Consider the following 9,528-nt stretch of genomic DNA (forward strand, 5'->3'; position numbering starts at 1 on the left):
TGCTGAAGCTGAAACTCCAATACTTTGACCACCTGATGTGAAGAACTAACTCATTGAAAAAGACCAATGAGTTTCCCATCATCTTTCCCATGATGCTGGGAAAGATTGAGGGCAGGAGGAGAAGGGAATGATAGAGAATGAGATGGTTGGATGGCATCACCAACTCAGTGGACATGAGTTTGGATAAACTCTGGGAGTTGGTGATGGACAGGGAGGCCTGGTGTGTTGTAGTCCATGGGGTCACGAAGAGTCGGACATGACTGGGCAACTGAACTGAACTGAAATATTGGCACACTTCTTTTGCAGTCCTAAAGATTATGTTGTAGCATTCTGAAATTATTTTTCTGGAAGTAGTTATTAATAATTTTCATTGTATCTGCCATTCTACTTTTTTGTTTCTCTGATCCCCACATTATTAAAATGAGCATTTTATCTATAAATATGATGCATTTTAAAACAATTTGCATAAATGTCCGTTTATTCAATTAAGACTAAACAGTTGCCATAGAAGAATTGAAAACTTGTTGAATATATTAACAAAGGGAAAGTTTATGTAAATTAACCTATGTATCTATAGTTTTATATTATTCTTACAAACAGATGAAAAACACATCTAAAAATGATTAAACACAACCTTAGAAAAATCAGTATCAAACAACAGCTTTATATTTTTATGACAACAACCATATTAAAGGTGACTAGAATGTAATAATACACTTTGATCCTAATTGCTTAACTTTAATAAAACTGTAAATGTGGCATGCTATTATTGACTGAAGTCATTATATTAGGTTGGTACAAAAGTAATTACATTTTTGCTTTGTTGAATTTTGCCATTTTATATTGGAATGCATTCTTAAATAAATGTTGGTTATGTTATACATCATTTTAATGTGTATTTCTTGCTTTATGTTTTTTACTAATAAATTATTACTTACTGTTCATTTTATATGTATTTTAGACTATGGAAGTGAAATAAGCAGTTTCAAGTGATTTTCTTATTCTAGTTCAAAATGGATCAAAAAGCAATGGAGACAACTTGTAACATCAACAACACATCTGCCCCAGGAACTGCTAATGAACATAAAGTGCAGTGGTGGTTCAAGAAGTTTTGCAAAGGAGATTAGAACCTTGAAGATGAGGAGTGCAGTGGCTGGCCATTGGAAGTTGACAACGACCAACAAAGAGGATCATCATAGCTGATTCTCTCACAACTACAGGAGAAGTTGCCCAAGAACTCAGCATTGACCTTTCTATGATCATCTGGTATTTGAAGCAAATTGCAAAGGTGAAAAAGCTCAGTAAGTGGGGTATTGTGAGCAGACTGCAAACCAAAAAAGTCACCCTTTTGGAGTATCATCTTCTCTTATTCTTCACAACAACAAACCATTTCTCAATTGGATTATGATGTGCAATGAAAAATGGATTTTATATGACAACCAGCTCAGTGGTTGGACCAAGAAGCTCCAAAGCACTTTCCAAAGCCACACTTGCACCCAAAAAAAAAAAAAAAAATCATGGTCACCTTTTGGTGGTCTGCTGCCTGTCTGATCCACTACAATTTTCTGAATCCAGCAAAACCATTACATCTGAGAGTATGCGCAGGAAATCGATTAAATGTGCTGAAAACTGCAACACCTGCAGCTGGCATTGGTCAGCAGAAAGGGCCTGATTCTTCTCTGTAACAAGACCTGGCCATACATCACAAAACCAATGCTGCAAAAGTTGAACGAATTGGGCTACAAAGTTTTGCCTCATCTGCCATATTTATCTGACTTCTCACCAACTGAGTACCATTTCTTCAAGACTCTTGACAACTTTTTGGTAAGGAAATGATTCCACAACCAGCCAGATGCAGAAAATGCTTTTTAAGAGTTATTCAAATGCTGAAGCATGGATTTTTATTGCTATAGGAATAAACAAATTTATTTCTTATTTGCAAAATTGTGTTGATTGCAATGATTCCTATTTTGATTAATAAATATGTGTTTGAGCCTAGTTATAATGGTTTAAAATTCAGGGTCCAGAACCGTAATTATCTTTGCACCAACGTAATTGTTGTAGAAGCACAGCAGTAGAAATGTATTAATAAATTCAAATACAGACAATATGACTAAATTGCGTTATTTGAGTTAACTGTATTCTTTGTTAGAATTATATTCTGAGGGTAGACTTGACTCAATTTTGGCTAGAAATCCAGATTTTATTCTATTAAAAAATTGGCATTATACTAATATATTTTAACTTATGCAATTACTAGGTTCAACTACACTTTTGATTTCATATTTCTAATACAGTTGCGGCCATCCACTTCAACTGTCATAGCTTGGGAATATTTTTGGAAATATCTATGTATCCATTGATCCATCCATCCACCATCTATCAATAATGAATCTTGCTATAAGTAATGTATCAATGCTACAATTTATAACTTGAATTTTAATTGCAGAAAGAAGTAGAATCAAATTAAATTACTGCAGTTTGGTGCTGAACTTTCTTTAGCAAGCAAAGCTTCAGCATGTAAACCACCCCTGTTATATTCTTTATTAAGCAGAAGTTAAATTAATTTAGTATATTTATAAAAGACTACATATAAAATTCAATATTATTATAATTACTTAAGAGCATTTCTGCCAAATTAAAAAAATAAAGGTCCATATTATATATTACTTTATTTTAAGATGGCTATGTGAGAAAATCCTGATTGTGCTTCAGAATTATTTTGGGAGATAGTTGCATGCTGGATTACATTGGCTTACTCTTTTAGTACATTACATTAGAGCTGTATTCCCATCCAATGCAGCCTGAGGATTGAAAAATACATCCCTAGATAACAGTTTCTTGATTACAAGGAAGCAATTAGTATCAGAATCTACATTTACATTCCTTAGATGGAGAGATAAAAACCTTATGAGCATAATTCAGTAAGAGAGCCATACCTACAAGCACAAAATGCCTGCTGGGAAAGAAAATAATGTGTAATATCACTAGTATATTTAGATAAATTTATTTAAATTTATCTCAAATTTATTTTTCCATGATATTCTAATATAATATATTAGAACAATTAGGGTTGAAATTCTATGTAAACCATAATATAAATTATTTGATTATATATATATATTCCACTATTTTGAGGAATTATCTAACATTGTAAAGTATTACACTTTTCATGTTATTTTCAAAAAATTAAGAATTTCTACAAAGAAATAAGAAAATATCTGCAAAACATAAGAACAAAGAATCTCTATTCAACCATATGCTAAATAAAAACTATTAATTTTTCTACACACTTTATTAATAATGTATTAAGGATTTAAATCACAAGAATTAAAAAAAATAAAAATTATCCTACAAGATCAGTGGAATTAGTGATTTATTTAGTGAGGTATCTATTCCACAGATCTTACCTAATTATTTTCATTTTTTTTTTAGTGAAAAATTCATTTCATGGAAAAATGGTAGCACCTATTCTATCTTAAATTTTTTTGTTGTTGAATACCAATTTACAATAATAAATGTCAAATTGATTACCCCAACATAAGTTATTGTTCATAGGTTGAGGAGGTATTTTACCTATATATGCATCATTTTTTCTACTTTATAAACATAAATCAACATCCTTTTAGATTATATTATCATGACCATGTTATGAGTGTACAAATAAGATTATTTAGCTAATTATTCAGTCAATTAGGAGCACAATGGTATTCAAACAATTTGCATACCAAAAAAGATACAGGGCAGAGCTTGTATTGCTCCACCTCTTTACTGGGACTTATTGCTAAGCATCTAACATATTGGCCTCCATTTGATGTCCTTCTTTCTCAACCACTTGTTCACATTTCAAACTACTGTGACCTAGAGTTGCCCAACTACCTCTCTGAAACTGTTCATATTGACATTATTTAGCTGTTCAAATACAGATCACCCAACAAATTATTTTTTCAACTTTTAAGTTACTCCTTCTCATTAAATTTTAATACTTTCAGCCACACCCTCTTTATTAAGGAAAACAAATATCCCTTCTGATGTTTCTATAATACTTCTCTTGATTCTCAATCTGAATTTCCAGTGAGGCCTTCCTTGTGGACTATATTTTTTTAAATATCAAATGTTTAGTGGTTAGTGTTCCCTACATTTCTCTGCTCACTTCTGGCACTTCCAGCAGTGAAATATGCCAAAGAAGGCCACAATTAAATAAATTATATAATAACTGCTTTTTTTTTTTCAAATGGCCAACGGAGAGTATCTCACTGGAACCCATATATATGTTTTTGTCTTTCCCATACATACATCTACTATATGGCCAAAAGGAGATTCAATATCATATTCTAAATTGATTTTCATATTTTCTTGATAGTTCTAAAGCCTGTTCTCTCTGACTTATTGGATTATACTGCCATCTACCTAATTCCAACCCATGAAAGGTGAGATATTATTACATGCATATTTATTGTAGCAGATAGATCATTCAGAAATCTTGAAACATCTTTAAATAGTTTTATACCTCTGAATTACTGTTATAATACCCATCTATATACTTGGTATACTTATAACCAATAAAAGATTCAAATTAAATTAAAATTTAGTGTATTACAAAATAGAATGTAAAACTTGTTTTTTAGTATTATATTTTCAAGATAAGAATGCATTGACTATAAATTTATATAAACAAAACAATTATATAGTACAGAATGTACCATTAATTGGTGAAAATCTTTTCATGTTATTTTAGTCTTTGTACAAATTTTTCCCTCTTACCTAAAATATAGTGAATTAAGAAATGTGTCAAATTGATTTAATGGTTAGGGCAGTCAGCTTTCTGCAGATGTGAATACTGCTGTAAAAATGCTGCTTTTCTATCCCTGAAAAGTCATATTTTTTGACAAGCTTGACATTTCTTATTGTGGGTTTTGCATTTCTTCAGACAGTATCAAATACTCAAAGATTTGATATAAATCTATTTGCATATCTTTAAACCAATTTAATTTAAATGGGTGAAAAAGGAAATCCCTGAAAAATAAATGCTTCTCCCTAGTTTTTGGCATTTGATGAAAAGAGACTGCATATCTCAAATAAATATACACAAGAGACAAATTTTCAAATGAATCAATCAAGGACATTAGGACATGTGACATACATTTCTACTTTGAGAAAGCCATGTGTAGAGATAAAATGGTTGGGTTTGTAAAAATTTAGATGACAGTAATGTCCCTTTCTCCTGGCTTCCTCACAAATTTTGACTTAATCAAAGCTCCAAGAGGATAGCAGATGAGATTAAACTGATGACCATTCAACAAACTGTTCAGGTCACAAACTGTTTTGTTTTACAGTTCACTTTTCCTAACTGTCCCTACCCAATCCATCAAAAAAGTTTGATTATCTCTACATGCAAAGCAACCAAAAAGGTGTCCCCTTCTCATCAGCTTAACCATTATCTCCCTAGCTCAAGCCACCACTATCTCTCTCTTGAACTGCTACAATAGCCTCTGTGCTGTGCTGTGCTTACTCAGCCATGCCTGACTCTTCGCAACCCTATGCACTGTAGTCTGCCTCTGTCCATGGGATTCTCCAGGCAAGAATAATGGAGTGGGTTGCCATACCCTCCTCCATGGGATCTTCCCAACCCAGGGATGGAACCCAGGTCTCCAACATTGCAGGTGGATTTTTTACCAGCTGAGCCACCAGGGAAGCCACAATAGTCTCTGGAGGTGGATAACCCTACTACTGCTTATAAATTACTCAAGACCATTCTTCACACTGCTGCCAGTGTGATCTTGAAAATAATCAGATACTCTTATTCCCTGGTCATGATTTCTACCAGAACCAACATGAACAGTGATAGGACACAGTCCAGGGCAAGATTATAAGTGGTGGCAAACATACCATGTATAAAAATTTGCCTGAATATTTTAAAATTATTTGTAATGCCAATAACATGTTAAATAAACTATATTATCTGCCTGGCTTGACAATATGTCATTGTAAGGTTTGATTTTGAAGCTTATGGATTCTTCAGCATTCTGAATGTGGTCTCACAGAACTCTGACCCAAATTCTCTCCCACTTTTCCCCCACACTCTTACTTTGTTTCAGATCTCAAGGTGTACCCTGTGCCTGAATTTGGACATTCCATCTCTTACATCCAAGCTCCGTTCATACTCCGTATCCAAGGGGTACTATTTTGGCTACTCATTGAGACTGAAGTAAGCACACACTCTACAAGGTACACCTTCTGAAGAATGGACCTGAGTAGACCTCTGAGGCCAACTACATAGATGGAAAATTCTAGAGTCTTGGGTACCTGAAGCATATAATGGGTAGATCAAGAAGAGTACCCAGGACAAGGCCCACCTTTGATCAAATGTATGTATTTCTCAACTTTTAATGAGTAGCACAACTGGGAGAGACAGAAGGGACCTTTCAAAACAACAAGGAAAGAGCAAGAGGCCTCTTCAGCTAGGACTATGAACAACACCTAGAATAAAATACAAACTCTTTACCATGGTTTACAACACCATACCTGATATGACACTTCTCCATCTCTCAAATCTCAGTTTTTATCACTGTTTATTACTTACTTGCTGAAAATATATATGTGAATCAAGATTCTGGTCATGGCTAAGCTGGGTAATTTGCTTAGATCTCAAGAAGCTTCAGAAATGTATCAGTTAGGCTTCATTTTCATCTAGAAATGAGAATTTGTGAATTTAATGGTGTAAGTGGACAACATGGTAAGGGACTGTTGGAACCCTGTAAGATATAGGGAAGGCTTCTGGTTGAAAGTCAGTGAAGAATTTAATTCTGCCAATAATCTCAGTAAGTTTGCCAGTGGATCCTTCCAAAACCAAGCATCCCAATGAGAATACAGTTTAGCCTACATCTTGATTGTAGTCTCATGAGACCCTGAGCAATGAATCAGCTAAGAGGTGCCAGATTCCTTACCAGGGATTGTGAAAGAATAATTGCATTTATTTTAAACTGCTAAATGTGGTAATTTATTATGAAGAAATAGAAAATGAACATAGACAGTGTTATACTTTTTCTTTTCTTCTCTTTTGTGTACTTCCATTCCTGATTTCGTTTCTTTCCTTCATCTTTCCAAAAACATTACTAAGAATTCTTTATGTGCCTGCCTATTTTTAAGTCCTGGACATGTTGAGATTCGGACCAGGCATTGGGAATTTTTTAACAACTTTATTCTCAGTAATCTACTTTTATTCTACCTGACTTTTGAAGGATTTAAGGAAATTAACAATGGAAATGCATATTTCAGTGCAAATACAATAACAACAGGGGTGAGGTCACAGTGTAGCATGCATGGGACCTTTTGAAGGAGGTCTTGATTATCTACATTACCTCCACCATAGTTTGGCCTCAAGTCAAACAACAGAGAGTGAACACCCATCAACAGAAAACTGGATAAAGATTTAATGAGCATAGCCCCACCCATCAGAACAAAACCCAGTTTACCTCACAGTCTTCAGTCTCTCCAGTCAGGAAGTTCAATAAGCCTCTTAACCTTTCTCCATCAGAGGGCAGACAGAATGAAAACCACAGTCACAGAAAACTAATCAAACTGGTCACAGGGACCACAGCCTTGTTTAACTCAATGAAACTCTGAGCCATGTCACTCAAGGCCACCCAAACAGACGGGTCATAGAGGAGAGTTCTGACAAATGTGGTCCACTGGAAAAGAGAATGGCAAGCCACTTCAGTATTCTTGCCTTGAGAACCCCATGAACAGTATAAAAAGGCAAAGAGATACTAAAAGATGATCTCCCCAGATCAGCAGGTACCAAATATGCTACTGGACAAGAATGGAGAAATAACTCCAGAAAGAATGAAGAAACAGAGCCGAAGCAAAAAACAACACCCAATTGTGGATGTGATTGGTGATGGAAGTAAAGACTGACGTTGTAAAGATTGATATTGCATAGGAACCTGGAATGTTAGGTCCATGAACCAAGGAAAATTAGAAGTGGTGAAACAGGAGATAGCAAGAGTGAACACTGACATTTTAGGAATCAGCAAACTAAAATGGACTGGAATGGGTGAATTTAATTCATATGACCATTATATCTACTACTGTGGGCAAGAATCCCTTTGAAGAAATGGAAGAGCCATCATAGCCAAAAAGAGTCCAAAATGCAATACTTGGATACAGTCTCAAAAATGACAGAACTTTCTCTCTTCCTTTACAAGGCAAACCATTCAATATCACAGTAATCCAAGGCTGTGCCCCGACCAGTAATGCTGAAAAAACTGAAGCCGAATGGTTCTATGAAGTCATACAGGACCTTCTAGAACTAACACTGAAAAACAGATGTCTTTTTCATTATAGGGGATTGGAATTCAAAGGTAGGAAGTCAAGAGATTTACCTTGAGTAACAGGAAAATTTGGCCTTGGTGTACAGAATTAAGCAGGGCAAAGGTTAACAGAGTTTGGCCAAGAGAATGCATTGGTCATACCAAACTCCCTCTTCCAACATACAAGATAAGACTCTATGCATGGACATCACCAGATTGATTATATACAGATATCAGATTGATTATATTCTTTGCAGCCAAAGATGGAGAAGCTCTATACAGTCAGCAAAAACAAGGCTGAGAGCTGATTGTGGCTCAGATCATGAACTCCTTATTGCCAAATTCAGACTTATATTGAAAAAAGTAGGGAAAACCATTAGATCATTCAGGTATGACCTAAACCTAATCCCTTATGATTATACAGTGGAAGTGACAAATAGATTCAAGGGATTAGATCGATAGATAGAGTGCTTTCAGAACTATGGACAGAGGTTCATGACATTGTACAGGAGGCAGTGATCAAGACCATCCCCAAGAAAAAGAAATTCAAAACAGCAAAATGGCTGTCTGATGAGGATTTACAAATAGCTGAGAAAAGAAGAGAAGTGAAAGGCAAAGAAGAAAAGGAAAGATATACCCATTTGGATGCAGAGTTCCAAAGAATAGAAAGGAGATATATGAATTCTTTCTTCAGTGATCAGTGCAGACAGATAGAGGAAATCCGTAGAATGATAAAGGCTAGAGATCTCTTCAAGAAAATTAGAGATACCAAGGAAATATTTCATGAAAAGATGGGCACAATAAAGGAAAGATATCACATGGACCTAACAGAAGCATAAGGTATTAAGAAGAGGTGGCAAGAATACACAGAAGATCTATAAAAAAAAGATCTTCATGACCCAGATCACCATGATGTTGTGATCACTCACCTAGACCAGATATCCTGGGATGCAAAGTCAAGTGGCCCTTAGGAAGCATCAATATGAACAAAACTAGTGAATGTGATGGAATTCCAGTTCAGTTATTTCAAATCCTAAAAGATGATGCTGTGAAAGTGCTGCATTCAATATGCCAGCAAATTTGGAAAACTCAGCAGAGGCCACAGGACTGGAAAAAGTCAGTTTTCATTCCAGTCCCTAAGAAAGGCAATGCCAAAGAATGCTAAAACTACCACACAATTGTGCTCATCTCACACAACAGCAAAGTAATCCTCAAA

The sequence above is a fragment of the Bison bison genome, unplaced genomic scaffold (genome assembly GCF_000754665.1).
Source record: "Bison bison bison isolate TAMUID 2011002044 unplaced genomic scaffold, Bison_UMD1.0 scf7180017864351, whole genome shotgun sequence".
NCBI lineage: Eukaryota > Metazoa > Chordata > Mammalia > Artiodactyla > Bovidae > Bison > Bison bison.